The sequence below is a fragment of the Thalia democratica genome, chromosome 3, assembly GCF_965202585.1.
Source record: "Thalia democratica chromosome 3, ktThaDemo2.hap1.1, whole genome shotgun sequence".
NCBI lineage: Eukaryota > Metazoa > Chordata > Thaliacea > Salpida > Salpidae > Thalia > Thalia democratica.
The window spans coordinates 76,857,612-76,875,672 of NC_139167.1; the positions used below are offsets into that span (position 1 = coordinate 76,857,612).

Consider the following 18,061-nt stretch of genomic DNA (forward strand, 5'->3'; position numbering starts at 1 on the left):
GAAGAAATTTTGCTTTTTTGAGTTCATTTGCGGCAGTCAGCTAAGAGTTTGCGGCAGTGAAGTGGGCAAACTGGTCGTTTTCAAAATTGAAGTTTTAAAAGAGATTTCGTTCAAAAAAATAACGAGAACGTTATAGATACTTATTTTTTTCTTAGAAAATTTCAAGGTGGTGCAGTTGCGGCAGTGCAACACCCCACGCGACGCCCCTGATGAGAACCATTAATAAAGAGTGAATATGAGCAAGTCAACATTTATTAAAAATTTTTTAGGTTGTGAATTTCTATGCGATTATATTATCTTAATTGGCTACTATATAAACTTAGTAGTTTTCTTAGTAGCTGAAATGGTATTTAAAAAAATCAGACTCAAGAATTTATACAAGTAAAGTTATTTCTATTCATTAACTAAGTTTTAATTTTCGGTTAATCTCAAAAAAGTTTTAATATCTAATTTTTCTCCACATAAACAACAAAAGTCGTGAAAAAAGTCAACTACTGTTTAAAAAAGCCTACATTTGACCGTTACTGACATATAATGTCCCTTCTGTTAGTTCATTATACATAAAAAATAAAACATGATAAGGTTTTATGATTAAGTTTAGACATTTAAAAAAACCGGTTGATTCAAAATTCTCAAAAAGTGTTTTAAAAACTTAAAGTTTCAAAATTTAAGCTTTAAAGCGATCGATAACTATAATAAGATAGATTTAATTTTTAAAAGTTTTATTATACATATATATTTTTGGCATACTTTATTAACTTCATGAAGTTCGTAACTTTGCAATTTACTTCTAAATTATTTTGAAGTTTTGTACTTTTATATTAAAGATTTTGTTTTTTTATACGTTGAGTTTAAAATCGTTATTTTTTTGTGTTGTCACAAAGTAGAACTTGACTAAAGTTCTATGCAGTATCGTCATTTTAAATCAAAGATCGGCAAACTTCTGCCTCCGATCATTTTATATTTTAATTGGAATTCTGGCCGCGAAAGTAAGTAAAAAACTTACACTAAATGTTATTGAGTTAAATACTGGGTTCAAAAAGGTGTTTGGTAAAATTAAAGGTGATATTAAACTTTCACTTTTTTTTGACTTATTCAATAGTTGAAAAACTAAAACGGCGGCCTGCGGATGTTTTTACTTTAAAAATTTGGTCCCCGAACACCAAATATTATATCCTCTTCATATTTTTACTAATTTTTATAGTTTAAAAAAAAGCATTATATAATGATAAGATTTTAGATAAAAACATTGTTATACATAAGAAAATTATACTAGGAGTAAAATATAGAGCAGGATTTTCTACAATGTTCGATATTTCCAAGGGATCATTTTAGTAAGATAGCAGGAGATAAGCTGCAAAGGGCATTTGATGAATTTTCTGCTGTAATCTCCAAATGTTTAGCATAATTAGCTCTGTATGCCATATATTCTTTATATGAATCATTTACCTCATAATATTTTTGTGAAACTCAGATTATTTAATGTCTTTGGCAGCAAATAATTAACTAAATATTTAATTTTATAAAAAATAAATTAAACTTCACTAAGTATTTATGTTTTTCGTTTAAAACAAAGTATCTATTTAGACCAAACTTAGTAGGCCTAAAAAATGATTTTAGCCTAGGATTATGATTAAAAAACACATCAAATGCAATATAATTTTAGCTTGACAATAGTGCAACATTGTCCTAGGTAATTACCCAAAATTTTTGTAAAAACTTTTAAGTTGGTCCTTTTTAATTTCTTATTATTTTCTGGGACACTAAACCAAAACTTGAGACCCAAATACCTAAAGGAGTTTAGGCCAGAGTGCTAAGTCTTTTGGTTATTAAATTTAGTTTTTGAAAAACCTTCTATTGTGTTAGTGAAACAAATGTAGTCATACTATTCTTAGGGTTGCCATTTTACCTGGAATTTTGAACAAAAATCACTAAAAAAACCTGGAATTTTATTGATTTTCACATGTTCAGTAGTAAAAAAATCTATTATATAAATAAAAAACTTTTGTCATCATCAAATATATTTTTATTAAAAAACATTTTTAAAGTAGCTTTACAGTATCTTTTCAATGTTTTCATACCATTTAACACAGTTTCATATCTTAAACTTAACTTTAAACTAAAAATAGACCCAAAAAATTTACTTATAAAACCTGGAAAAAATTTTGAAAAAAGAGTGGCAACTCTGTATTCTGCATTAATTTAAAATTTGCAATAAAAACACATCATTTAATTTCAGCAGACCAGTTTTCACAAACAGTAGGTTTGTTGGGGTCAAAGTAGGCACAATGCAAACATACCTTACTATTCTTTTTAGCATATACAGGGTTGTCAAAAAATCTTGAAACCTAGAATTTGACAATTTAGTCTAAAAAATCTGGAAATTGAGAAATTTTGAAAGAAAACATGGACAAACATGGAATTTAACATGTTAAGGGCATAGGGGGGTAAACACTTTTTTCAAAATTTGATCTAATTTAATATAGTTTTTACTAAGCTAGAAGATGCTTTTTACAGATTATAAAAATTCAAAATGATTTTTTAGATATAGTTGGTCAAAGTCGAAGGCAGAAATAGGATACTTATGGGAGGCGCAAACTAAAATAGAAAATAACCCTTAAGAATCTTATTGCTGCCTCCGACTTTGACCGGCTATATCTCAAAAATTATTAAAATTTTTTATAATCTGTAAAAAGCACATTGTAGCTTAGTAAAAACTATAAAATAAGATCAAACTTCAAAAAAAAAAAGTTTAACCCCCCTATGCCCTTAAGTAGTAAAATTTGAATTGAATCAAAAAATCTATTGTAGAGCTAAAAAAATTTTTGTCAATATCAAAAGTTGCTTTTATTAAAAAACATTTAAAGAAGCTTTAAAAAATATTTTCTTTGTTTTTGTACTATTTAACACAGTTTTATACCTTAAAATTAATTTTCAAATAAAAATAGAATCAAAAATGTGTATATTTAAAAACCTAAAGAAAATTTTGAAAACCTGGAGAAAATTTGCCAAAAATATTTGGCAAACCTGATACTAACAACTTGTTTCAAATAAGATTCAGCAGCAGCACCCAAGCAGATAAACAGCATTGAATATGCAGATAAAACAAACTATAATACACCAGTTAGTGTACTCACATTCAAATAGTACCTCAATTTTGACAACAAAAAACAACTTCTAGACAGTTTTAATTTGAGAGATCTTAAGTGAGCCCTCTAACTCAGTTGTTCATCCAAAACCACATTTAAGTTTTTTATAATCTCACTCTGTTCAATGTTAAATCCGTTTATATTTACTTTAAAATCAGATTTTTTAGATGTATTGTTAACAAGCTAAAATTTAGTTTTAAACAAGTTAATAAGTAGTTTATTAGCATGCAACCATACATCAACTTTTCTCAGCTCTGCATCAATAACACTGTTTACACAAGCAGGATCACTATGTTGGTAGCTTAAGCAGACATCATCAGCAAACATTCTCATATTAATCTCAGTTGAAGAAATAATATCATTTATATACACAAGAAACAACAAAGGACCCAGACAACAACCTTAAGGTTTTCCAACATTCACAATTTCACTCTTAGATACAACATTATTTATTTTAGTTGATTGGCTTCTATTATTCAAACAACTTTGAGATAAATTTAAGATATATCCTTTTACATCATAACCTTTTAATTTTGATAAGAGTATTTTATGATTGACCATATTGAATGCTTTTACTAAATCTAAAAAGACAAAACAATTATCAAAACAAATTTATTACATACTGAACTAAAACAAAACTCACAAATTTTATGAAAATCATCCTTTCTATGATTTAATAACTTGTCAGCAATATTAAGGCCATAGGGGGGGGGGGGGGGGTCCAACATTTTTTTTTACAAAAATTAACTTTGGCTTTTATATGAAAGATTTAAGTACAAACTACAAGCCAGTTTTTATAGAATTCAAAAATATCATTTTACTTTTTAGATATTTAAATTTTTGTAAAAATTTTCCAATACAAACGTATGGGCCGCAAATTTTTTGGGGTCAATTTTCTTGGAAATTTAAAATTCACTAAAAATCTATCTCCTCTTCATTTTTCTAGCAATCTTCTATGAATTTTCAGGAAACATTCCTTATAATAAAAGGAAAAAACGTTACTTTAGAATTTTAGTAATTGAGAAAAAAAAAAATTTTATCACAAAAAAAAAAGTGTTTTTTTTTCAAAAAAAATATATGTTTATGTATTTTTTTTTTAATTCTAAAGTAAGGTTTTTTTTTTATTGTATAAAGATTAGACTGTGAAAGTTTGAAGAAGATTGCTTGAAAAATGTATGAGGAGATAGATTTCAAACAAAATAGTCTTTTTTCGCTGTTTTAGTTTTCCCTTCCCATTGGGAACCTATTATGCGGCTTGACTTTGACTAGTCATATCTCAAAAAATAATTCGAGTTTTTTAAAACAAAAAAAAGCATCTTGAAGCTTAGAAATAACTCTATAAAATAAAATCAACTTGTAAAAAACATGGTTTACCCCCCCTATGGCCTTAACAAAATTTTTGTTCATTTAAGTCACTTACTCTTTCAGGTCACTCAAAATTTTACCACTCTTGTCAAGCACGTTATTTATTTTACAGCCTGAAGTAGATTTAGTGTAGACAATGTTATTTACAATTTTCCATAAATTTTATGCTGTTACCTTTATTATATTTAACTATTTGTTTAAATTAAAGTGTTTTGGCTAGTTCTATTACTCGATTAAGTAAATTTCTTGATTTTTTAAGTGAAACATTTTTTTTCTTTTATTGCAAGTTTAAACACTAAGTTTTTATTAAATTGAATTAAATTGTACCTTTTCTTAACCATAGTTAAGCTTTAATTTTTTTTTAGTACTTTGATTGGAGCATGGTGATAAAACCTTCCACTAAAATACCTTCAAACTCCATTCAGCATCTATTCACAACATTATGCATACATCCTTATGATTTACAATTTCATTTTAAGGTTATTTAAAATGACCCCAACATCAAATGTACTAAAATCTTGAACATATTTATGGTTAAAAGTTTCAGTTTTAGTATTTTCACAAATAGTTTTGCACACAACAGGCATATGATCAGAGACATTATAGTTCACAACACCAATATTCAGAATTTTACAACCAAGGTTAGAGTACACATGGTCAATTAATGAACTAAAAGAAAATTAGTAGAATACTTTGTTGGAAAGAAAACAAATTATTTAACACCTACTACACTAGAAATGCAGTCTAAATAGTCAAGAAAACACTGATCAGATTTAAACAAATTAATATTCACATCACTGTCAATAACATATTATTTTTTTCTCTCATCTTCTTAAGCATGAAGAAAGTTTTTCAAAAGGAGCAAATACAGAATATAGTTGTCTATACACATTACCAACTATAACACATTTACGATTTCCAAGTTTAATATTAATTACATTTGGGGTATGACATTTTTTTTACTTAAAATAACATTGTATTTTATATGAAGGTTGAAGTACAAACTACAAGCCAGTTTTTATAGAATAAAAAAAGTCTTATTCAACTTATAAGATATTGTAATTCTTATAAAAAGTTTCCGATGATACAAACATGTATGGACTGCAAAGCTTCTGTGGTAAGTTTTCTTGGAATTTTAAGAAACCACTAAAATTCTATCTGCTCCTTTATTTTTTGAGTAATAGACCTCAAACTTTCAGGAAACATTCCTTTTATAGTTTAGAAGACTATGAGTATTGGGATTATAAAAACATTTAAAATAATATTTTAGAAAAAAAACAAAAAAAAAGGTGATTTTTTAAAATAAAGTTTCATATTTCAAAACAAAAAATGTTCCTGCATTCAATCTTTTTAAAATTTAATAACAGACTTTCTGTAATAATTTTAAGAAGGTTGTTTGAAATATGAAGGAGGAGATAGATTTTTAGTTTGCGCCTTTCATTAAGAACCTGGTGAGGTCACCAACTTTGATTGCTCCTATCTTAAAACTTACTTTGAATTTTTTCAAGCACTTAAAAATGTCTGATAGCTCAGACAAAACTCTATAAAATAAGATCAACTCATAAAAATCAAGGTAACCCCCTATCCACATATCATCCACATCACACTGGTTTAAAGACATATCTTCTACAACCTCAAAGTCAAAATAAATTTTTACATAGGCAGACCCTCAATTAAACTCAAAAATTCTTGAATTTTATACACATTTGCATTCAAACTTCTTATGTTCATATAAACAATATTAATGTTATTTATGTTACAAAATTTTACATCATTTAAATTTAAGTAACACTTATATTTTCTTTTAGAAGAAGTAAGTTTATTAAGTCTAGAAAAACAGTCATAATCAGAATTGTTGACACTCTGAGAAATATATGTAATATTACTTTTTTTATGTTCACCAAGTTTAATATTTTTTTTAGTAGCACACTCAACATAGAATCATTTACAACATAAAAACAAATTAGGTATTTTTTTTTTTGATTTTTACAAAGCAACTTACATTCATAACATACAGTTTTTTTATTTCACAATTTTTACAAAAGAGTGGTAAACCATTTTCATTCATTTTAACTAAACAGTTGTTACATTCAGTGGAACATTTATGATCCATACACATAATGCAGCCATCACAATACAAGCACTCATCTGAATAAGAAAATCTTTTATAATATTCATCATTTCCCACATCAACCAATTCATACTCACTCACACAATCTTTATAATAGAAATGATCTTAATAAGATCTTTAAAAATTATACTCATAATTACTTTTCTTAAAACACTGCGCATTTAACCATCTCTCACAATTGTCACAACAAATAGAATCCGCATTTGGGGTTCAAAGTTATTTTGACACACCCTGCAAACACATTTGAATTCAACTAAACTATCTAATTTAAGTTTTAAAGAACTTATCTAAACAAATAGTATTTTCTAATACATTCAAAGCAAAAAAAGTGAATTATTGTTGGTTCTGCAGTTTTTGATATCTTCAACTGAGTTGATAAAGTTTACTTTAGACTTTTCATCCTTTCTCAACAAATTTTTCCACTTGAGGACCTTGTATATTTCGAACCTTTTTCTTTTTGAAGTGTTCTAGCAAGATGAGTAAGGTTTCTACTAGTTTTTGACAAATTTTTATTTTGATAAACCTTTTCTGCCTTTATGTCAGTCAAATCAGAAACTCAATAATAAACTTCTAGTCAGAAAACTTCTTTTTCTCTTTCATTACTTAAATTTTTTGATCTCCAGATTTGAAGGTAATTAATATAGGATTAAACATTCTCTTTTTACTTTCTTCTTCTCTTGGTTGGTTCCAGTATCTATGGTCCTCAAACGCCTAATTTTCCCACATGTTGCCTCTCTATTCTCAGATCTACTTTTTTAATTCATTCATTGCAACATCTCAGCATTTTTATTTTCGCAAGCTGGTACACCCTGTATTTTAATATTGTTGCCTTTCATCCAATTTGATTCACCTTAATGTTTGCTTGCTTACCATTTTCCTCTATATCGAGCATATTTTTATTCAACCTCTTATTTTCCAATTTCACAGTTTTTACATTCTCCTTGATTTTATAATTCTTTGTCTGCATATCATCAGGTTTTGAGAACAATAAGTCAATTGAATGCTGCAAAAAGTCAATAACATTTTTTTGATCAGCTAATTTATCATTAACTTCTTTCATCTGATTGATAAGCTTGTCAGTTGACTCTGTTTGTACTAAAGTCAAATTCTCAATCAATTTTTTCAACATAGCATATTACAGTTTTTTTCAATAAGTAATTCTCTCACCCATATTCATTTAATAATTCTATTTTACTTATAATTTACACTTTCCTTAGTCATTTACACGAATAAGAAAGCATGTTAAAAAAGAAAGTTATGCAAAACGCTAAGTTTGCTGTATATAGAATTTAATTATATTTGAGATTCTAACAAAAATAGTATACTGCAGTCCTTGTACTGAGAGCAAAACTTTAGACCAATGATCAAAATAATTACAGAAAATTGAAGGATTTTATATATATTAAAACATTCTTTTTTTAATTTTGTTAGCACTTTTCATAAATACAAGGTGGCCAAAAACCTAGAAGTTTGTTTTGTTTTTTAAACTCAACATATAAAGTCTTTTAAACTATTTAAGGAATTTTTCCTAAAAGTTTGAGGTCTTATCTCAGAATAATGAAGAAGAAAATAGATATTAGTTAGTTTTTAAGTTTCCAACAAAGTTGACAATAAAAAAATTGTGTTATATACATTTGTATTTGAAACTTTAAAAAGCAGCTATATATATTCTAAAACTAGTTGATATTTTTATTCTATTAAACCTGGCTTGTAGTTTATTTTTGAGCTATAATACAAGTTCCAATTTTAGTTTTTGTTAAAAAAAGTGTTATACTTTTTTTATTAATATGGCCTAAATTAAAGTTTTGATTTATTTTGCAAAAACAAAGTTATCTTTGCAGGTTTCTGTATCTTACATGTTAAACTTGAAACAAAAATAGAGGTCATTTGATTATCAAAAAAAAACCTTTTGATGTTGTTGATTATTATTAAGCAAACAAAAATTGTCCCTGGCAGCTAAAAAAATTTAAAAAACATATAAGTTCATAGTTAATGTGCAGAATTTTTTTTCTTTTGTTTAAGGCATAGGGGGGTTATTTGTTTCTACAAGTTGATTGTATACTATAGAATTCTATCTGAGCTATCAGACATTTTCAACCTCTTAAAAAAACTCTTAAAAGTAATTTTTGACTATTTCATTAAAAATATATCTTCCTCGTTGTTTACTATTCAATTGTCTTTAAAGTTTAACAGAAAGTCCATTTTTAATTTAAAAAATATTAAATGCATTTTTTATTTTAAATTTAAATATTTTTTTTCATAAAAACTACGTATTTTTTTGTTTTTTTTTTATTTTATAAATATATTTTTAATACTTATAAAATCGCAACTAAAGGTCTTTTTAACTATAAAACGAACATTTACTGAAATTTGGGGTCTCTAGCTTAAAAAATGACTAAGTATAATTTTTAGTAATTTTTTTAATTTCCCAGAAAGTTGACCCCTAAAAACTTGTACATATCTTTGTATTGGAAAAGTTTTACAAAAATTACAATTTATCAAAAGTTTAATATTTTTTTTACTGTATAAAAACTTTTAGGTAGTTTATACTTGAAGATTTCATATAAGAGCCAATTTTAGAATTAGTAAAATAGTGTTGGGCCCCCTATGCATTATTGTTTATCTTAAAATTAAAGATAAAATTTTAAGCGTAAAGAAATTATATTTTACACCCTGTAACTGTTACAACAAAAATTATCTAAAAGTTTTTCAAGCTTATTTCAGTTTAAAAAAAGTTGTATTTTGAGAACAACTAAAAGAGTAAGATTTATGTACATTTTACAAACTTACTACTTTATGTCTGATAGCTTCTGTTTTATAAGATTTGTTAAACAATTATTCAAAAGTTGATTTATTTAGCTGTGTTTAACTTCAAGACAAAAAAATCTATTTTATACAAATTTGTTTAACTATTTCAATTTAAGTATAGTTTGGGCTCACTGTGCAATGCCTTAATATATGTATGATATAATTGTAATACTCAAAAAAATTTTCTTGGAGTTTCTTTATGGCCAGATAATCATTTTAAATAGGATTTAAACTGAAAATTAATTTCTAACGAATTTTTTTAATTTGTTTAGTTTTAAATAATAAATAGTTGATAGAGATAATAAAACATTATACAATGAGCTTCATAAATCTACAAAAATTTAATAAACTTAAAGCTTTTTTTCAAGAGTTAATGTTGGCTCTTACATACAAATTAGTATGATGCATAAGTCACTTTTGAATGAGTTTAGAAATTATACTGCTAGAAACATACTAAACTGTGTAAACAATTTTAAACACAGACTTATAGACCACAATAATATAAGTGTTGTTAAATTTAGGAATTCACTAATAGCAGGGTTGCCATAGAACCTGGAATCCTGTTAAAACCTATAATTTGAAAATAAATGCAGGAAAAACAAGTAACTTGAGTAATTTTGAAATAAACCTGGAAAAATTTAGAACAAAATTTACTAGAAAACATATAACTTTAAACAATTTTAAAATTTCAAGTAGTAAAATTTTGATTTGACACAAAAAATCTATCAAATAGACAAAATTGTTTTGTATTTATCAGAATTTTTTTAAACTAATAAACACATTTAAAGTAGCTTTACAATATATTTTCTATAATTTTATACTATTTGACACAGTTGTTTACTTAAAACTTAATTTTAAGCTAAAAATTGACCCAGAAATGTGTACTTTTAAAAACCTGAAAGAAATTTAATAAACCTGGAGAAAATTTGCTAATAGCCAGTGGCAACCCTGTAATAAATCTTTAAAATTAATTATTATTTGTGCTGCATACTTAAAAGTTTTTATTTCCTTATCAATTTTAAAACTTTTAACATGCTGATTGACAAAAATATATTTTTGAACTTATTTTATTCTCCAAATAAATAAAAACATTGCATATAAAACAAACAGTAAAGATAAATTAAAAAAATTGAAGAAAGCATTTGTTCAGAATCAGTATTTTTTCACATCTTAGTTTGACTTTCCATTTGCAACTTATTGAGTTATATGAATGTGATTACTACTATCCGTTAACCTATCAAAACTATTTTGTATTTAGAATATAAAACTAAAAATAAGACCAACTGATAAAATTCATTTGTGAAGTTAAACTTGTTAAACCTTTTTTTAAAGTTACTTTGTTTACAGCTTTGTAAATTTCCTGTTTGATTACTTGAAAATGTAAATAAAAGATAGAAAATAACAGGTTTGTCAAAAAACCTGGAATTTGAAAAATTTTGAAAAAAAAACGGAATTTTAGATAAAAATCACAATCAAAACTTTAAAAACCTAGAATTGCAAACAACTTTCACATGATAATTATTAAAATTATGATTTGACACAAAAAGTGTATCTTATAGATGAAATTTTTTTGTCATCATAAATTTTTTTTTACTAAAAACACATTTAAAGAAGCTTTAAGATGTATTTTCAATGTTGTTTTACTAACAACAAAAACATTTGCATAAGTCTACAGAACCAAAGCCTGGAAATTCATATGTGGTGAGACAAGCTCAAGTTAACAAAGTTTGATCATAATAATTTGATCATCAGACCACAAGCTTTGGGTAGACTGAGACTGATTTTGTCCTGATTAGGACTCATCAGTCAGTCACAACCAAAAAACTGCAATTTGTGGTCTTGAATTGGCATGAGCAAATTTGTTGTTTTACTATTTAACATAGTTGTTTACTTTAGAATAAAAATAGATATAAAAAACAAGTTACTTTAAAAACCTGGAAGAAATTTTGAAAACCTGGAAAAACTTGCCAAAACATTGGCAACACTGCATTTAGGCAAATGTTTCTGAATAAACCTTAAATTTTAAACCAGATTTACATGTAAAGTAAAAAAAAAATTGGTTTTTATCGAAAATCTATCATAAGGATAAACAAAGTTTGTATCAGTTAAAAGTTTCTAAAAAGTATTGTTAAAAAATATATTTTGATTAGCTTTGCAGTTTCTTTTTAATGTTATACTATTTAACACAGTTGTTTTAACTGAAGTTTAATGTTACATAGAAATGAACCATAAAACATGTTTTTATAACCTGATAAAAATTAACCTGAAACTTTTGACACCCTGCTACAAACTTAAAAGTTTTCACAATTAGTTTTTTATTTTTTCAGACATATAATGGCAAGTTTAATTGATCAGAACCTAGGAAGATCTAGTATATTGTACGAGTTTTACAATTTTCTTTGGATTATTTGGCTGGATGGTAAGTGCCTTAAACATTTTATTTTTCATAATTTTTATCAAACTTTGCAACTTGTTGATACTTTTCGATTTATAAATGGCTCGAATATGTTCTGTAAATGTAGTATATTAAGTAAGTAGCCACTTTTAGTAATTAAAACAATATATTTGTTTATTATCATGAATGTTTATATTATTAATAAATTTCTCGTAAAGTTAACTAAAGTTTCCCTAAGTTAAAATTTTTGTAAAATCTTACAAACATTAGTCAAATAGTTTTAAATTATTTAAGGTATTTGTTTTTATATTGATTTCTGAAGTAGTATAATATGAACTTTTAAAGTTTAATTCGATCTAACTAAATCATGTAACTTGTACATCTATATTAAATATTATAAAAGAAAAAAAAAAGTATTTTCTCTACGCCTCCCCCCTATAAACTATTAGTTTACTTTTATTTATATTGTAATTATGAATTTTGTTTTATAAGGAATGATTTTAGACAAACTTCTTTATTGTGTGTATTAAGTAATATATAAGTTTAAATGTTTTGAATTAAATTTTTTTTTAGTTCATTTGTATATCGTATTGTGTTTTCATTTAGATTATGTTTTTGTATATATATATAATTTATCTTTTCTATATTGGTTTTATTTGACATATTAACTCATTATTTTAATCAATTACATGATAAATATTAGTTTTACTTCGGTTTTTTGATCAGCGGAATTAAAATAGTTTAAATGAAAGTTTAATAATATATGGATTTTATTCTGGTTTTATAAAATCAAACTGTGTTCAGATAAATAAAGTAAAATTATTTTGGTGTTCATAGAGTTTGTTGTCAAAAGTCATTACAGTTATTTTTTGCAATTTAACAAAACTACTTTATCAAAACATTGAAATAAATGTTATTACTGCCTGCTTTTATTTGCTAAAAGCTGGGAAAATTTTTAAAGTTTGTAATTTTTAAAAACATAAAATATTTTTTTTAATTTGCTAGAAAATAGAACACTAAATAAGTTTCTTTGTAAAAGTATTTGAGTAACATTAAAGTCATAGTCAGGTAAAATTGGGTTGCCATGGACCTGGAATTAAAAAAAAAAACCTTGAATTTTGAACAAAAAACATAGAAAAACCTTGAATTTTAAACAATTTTAACATGAAAAACTGTGAAATTTTCATTGCTTAAATATTATATTTTCTGTTTTACAAGACTTCTACAGAAATTTTTTAAAATGACTGTTTTTGCAGCAGATCACTAAAACTTTACCCACATCCTAATTGGTTGGCATCATTCGCGAATCCCAGCAGAGTTTGTTAGGAATAATGAGTTTGGAGGTGGCGTAGAAGATGTAAGTGAGCCATCATGTTTATCAAGAAATAGGTTTTTTACAAGATGAACTTTTGACACTGCTTATCTGTGTTTATTGTATTTAAATGTTGAGTCATTGCTTATTAAACTAATCACTGAATATTAAATTACAGATGAAAGTTTTCCTGCAAGCAGTCCATTTTGTGTATGGCATGCCAATACTGTGGAGATGCTAACACTTTGCAACCAACCAGGTTACCTGGTGTGGCATACACACATCACGAAGATTTGCTGCATATGAAAGAGCTGATTGAAAAGTGGAAGCAGCTGCCACAAATTTTGAGTTTTATGCTGAAGCTGACTAACCCTAAAATGAAGATCTACAATGGGAGTGAGTTTTTTTGAAATTATAATAAGTTGCTGTTAAATTACATTTTTATGAGTTTAAAGCAACTTTATATTTTTAATTTAATTTTGCAGATCTTGCTAACAACATTATGCTTCAACAATCATGAAGCATTGGAACCGCACATTTGGCAATTGATGAGGAGGTAACATAGTGAAATTATTATTGTAAAAAAATCATAAAAAAGGGCTATCAGTATTAATCAAAAAAATTATTAATTTATTATTACAAACTTAATTAAAAGTAGGATTACGGTATATTTTTATACTATTTAACACAGTTTTTTATCTCAAATTTAAGTTTATATTGAAAAATGTAAGATATTCAGAATACCAGGAAAAAAATTCAAATTTTTTTTATCAACTCTGTATTTATTTTATTGTAATTTTTGTACCAAAAAATAAGCTACTAGTTGCTTTTTTTTCAAGATTCAATGCAGCTTTTGAAATATAAGCAAATAAAATTTGAGAATTTTATAAGTTTCTTTATGTAAAATGCTACTAAGGCCAAAAACAACTATTTTACTAAAATATATCTTCTACTAAAAATTTTGAGCAATTAAAAAAAAACCTGTGAAATTTTGTTTTAATTTAGAAAGTATGTCTGATAAAACTTTTAAGTTTTAGTTTATTTATTTTAGATACACAAAATAATACTTTCTACAATTTTTTGATTTATAATTTTTTTTAATGAAAATCCAAGACAAAAATAAAATTATGATAGAATTTTTTTAAATTTTAAATTTCTGAGCAAAAAAAAGGCTTAAAGGTTTCAAACCTTTTACAATAATGATCATATCTTAAAATGTAATTATTTTGCTATAATCATAAAAACTTACTTATAGTTCAACGTTTAAGGGTTCATTTAAAATTTAATTTTAGTGTAAGTAAAAATATTAAAAACTCCATATGACCTTAATCATAGTCTAGTTATTTAATTAATTTTATAGTAACAAAAAACAAAATTGCGAGTAAAATTTATTTCATTTTAAGTCTTTTTTTCTGTGAATTAATATATAAGTTTATATGGTAAATATTATTTTAAAGTTTTTTAAATTTAAAGTACCTAAAAACTTGTAATTAAGCCTATTTTTTTACTAACAAGTCAAGCTTTAGTCATTAACTAATATTAATCGATTAATTGTTTGTGTTTTTTATTACTATTATGTATTTACAAAAGAAAAAGAATATAGTGTGTTTTAAAAAAATTAACAGCCTTGAGTTTTGAAGTTTTGTAGGCTCATTTAAGACTAATTTTAGTTTTGGAGTTTATGTAGTCTTAATATTGTCACTAGTATCTCATGTAGCTGCTTAAAACAGTTTTTTGTGAATATCGTGCATTGCATAGAATAATTGTGAATATAGTAAAAGTTGTAGTAACATTTACAACTGTTTAGAACTTTTTAAAATTTTTGACTCTTATAATAGTTTATTATTTATAGAAGCTCTATTATATAATAAGTTAATCAAAATAATTCAACTAAATTTAGATAGTCAACTTGGTCTTGGTATAGTATCAAGAGTTATTGTTAAAATAATTAAGTAATCCATTATGTTGTTGTTAAGTTTTTGTTTAAAAAATCTATTTTATGTTAAATACCTGTCGTTATTATAACTTGTGTATTTTTGATTGAGTCTTACTCTGATTATGTTGATTCAATTATTTTATGAGTATTTAAATTGTTTTTGACAAGGGAATATGTTAACTTTGAAAGTTTGTCTAAATGGTAATTCAATCATAGTTGCCGCAAAACTTGGAATACTGGAAAAACCTGGAGTTTGAGACATTTTGATAAAAAATCTGAATTTTCAAACAATTTTTACATTTTATGAAATAAAATTTTGATTTGACGCTAAAAATTTATTATGTTGATGATTCATTTTTGTCATCATCTAATTTTATTTTGTTGAAGCACACATTTAATACATGTTCTACGGTATCTTTGTAATGTTATTATACTACTTAAAACAGTTATTAACCTTAAACTTGACTTTAAACTAAAAATAGACCCAGAAATGTGTACTTTCAAAAACCTGAAAGAAATTTATCATAACCAGTGGCAACCTTGTAAAGTTTAACAAGGAAAATATTTTTTACCATGCAATTGACTGGTGCTAAAAAACAGTTATTTCTTTAATTAAACTTCTTTGTGTGTGCATCAGTACTTTTAGAAGTATAATAATGTTAAAACATAACAATTATAAACAACTATCCAGTTATTTATAGAATTTGTTTAAAAATAAATGTTGTTTTTTTCTACAGATAACGAAATAAAAACGGAGCAACATTGGGAGTAGAAACAAAAAGTTGCAACCAAAAACTGTTAAAACCTGAAAAGTTTTTTATTTATTGATTTTTATTCAAATATATTAAAGTTGTAGTAACGTTTATGTTTAATCTTTGTGGATTAAAATTTTCTTAAATTTTATAAGTAATTAGCAACTAATTTATGTTATTTCAATACGAACTTCAAATATTTTATGCTCAAGTTTGACTGTTTGTATGTTGCCCTAAAATGTTTCATCATTATTAACAAATAATAAAATTTTTGAACATTACATAAACACAATTTTAGTCAAAATCAAATATTGTGGGTATTTTTTTTTTATGTTTTAAACTTGTAATAAATTAGTTATTTTTTTGATGAGCTAAAATAGTTATTATTAAAAAATATTTTTATTTCTTGAAAAGTATAATTTTTTCATTCCAATTTAATAATCTTGTCATTTTTTAAAGCTTAAAAAGATTTGTAACTGATGAATTTTGAAATCTTAAAAAAATTCAAACTTAAATCAATTTATGAAACAAATTAACTTGTTATACCATAAAAGTTTTTTTTTGTCCATTGTTATACATTATGTTAGCAAAAATAGTTTTAATTTGTTTTAGATTGTCATTTATACCAGTGATTTAAAGAAATTTAGAAAACACCTAAGAACTTATTTTGAGAGGATATTATCTTACAACACTTGATAAAATTTATATTTTCAAGTTCTGCATATTTTTACCTTTTTAATTTTAATAGCTTTAAGAGTTAACAACCTTACCAAGTATTTGTAAAAGAAACTTTATATTGTGCTTTCGATTTTTGTTATGATAAAATGTATTTTAATTATAGTGCTCAAAATATGTATTACTATATTACTGTTTTGTGTAATTACCTTCTATAATTATTTAACTTCAGTTTTTTTTTATACACTGAACCTATTCCAGGACTTAAATTAACATTTTTTTAACTTGGTATTTTTATAGTTTATAGTTAAAAGTTTTAAAATATCAATTACTGTAGTTACGATTTAATTTATAAACTTTGAAATAAAGTATTTTATTAATTATCATTGCTTTCAGAAGTAAAAACAATAGTTTTATACTTTTTTTAGTTACAATCATTTTACAGATATTACACGGACATGAAAGTTATAGTTAGAAATAGTTCAATTGATCATTTTTCTGTAAAATAATTTTCATGGCATTGTTTTAATACTTTTAATGTCTCTATAATTTTTTTTTTTTCATAATTTTAAATAGACTTATATCAGGGCTACTACAAGGCCAGGAAAAACAAAAACTGACAATAGTTAGGAAAAAATTGGGGTTTTTGAAAAAAAATCAGGAAATTAGAAAAATCCTCAGATTTTGTCAGTTCAAATTTACAAAGTTCCTAATTCTCCAATGCCTTCATCTGGAAAAAAATTATAAAATATCCTTTATAAAACTGCAAAATTTTTCTATTAATATGTTAAACAACTACCCTAACTGAAAAAGCAGTTTTTGTATGTTTTTTAATATTGATGATCTGTGGCAAGGACACTTCCATAGTGAAATATACACATAAGTAAATCTTGCAGAATTTTAGAATCAAAGTGTTTTTTGTTCAAGTTGATAATAAAGTTTTTCATAATTAATTACTAAGTTTAGTATTTTATATAGCAAGTTTATGTGTATACTTTACCTTTTTTTATTTTTTTTTTAAGTTTTTTCGTTTATTGCAAATACACAGGTGGTTGAAGTGATGTAATGGAAGTTAAATGATTGAATTCAGGAAAACGACTGTTGTTTCAACCTTAAAAAAATAAAATTGAAAGCTTTATATAGATTTAAGTGTTGATTATAAATTTTAGAAGAAGTTTAAATTAAGTGTTTGATTGAGAAAAGTCAGGAAAATTTTAATAAAAACTCTGAAATTTTTCTCAGCTTGATCTGTGGTAACCCTGATATATACATTGACATGTTTTATATAACTAGATTTTTAAAAGTTTAAATAAAAGTTAAAGTAAAATAGGTTTTGTTTTTATCTAAATGTTAAAGAACAAATTAACTTTATTTTAAAAATAATAAATCTAATAGTTTTTTAACATGTTTAATGCAATGTTCATAAAAAATCGAAATTACTTTTTGTTTTGTAGCTTTAAATACTAATTTTTACTAAGAAGTACAATTTCAACTTTATCTTATTGTTATAGTGACTAGCTTATTTTTTTCGATATAAT

The 18,061-nt window shown here is 25.0% G+C and overlaps 1 long non-coding RNA gene across 1 annotated transcript; it reads left to right on the plus strand.

The window, feature by feature from the left end:
* Positions 1-13,142: 13,142 nt before the first annotated feature.
* On the plus strand, positions 13,143-15,974 carry LOC145832055 (uncharacterized). The gene is made up of 4 exons (XR_014369720.1): positions 13,143-13,205; positions 13,339-13,556; positions 13,646-13,716; positions 15,834-15,974. It is a non-coding gene; the product is annotated as an uncharacterized LOC145832055 (long non-coding RNA).
* The last annotated feature ends 2,087 nt before the right edge of the window (positions 15,975-18,061 follow it).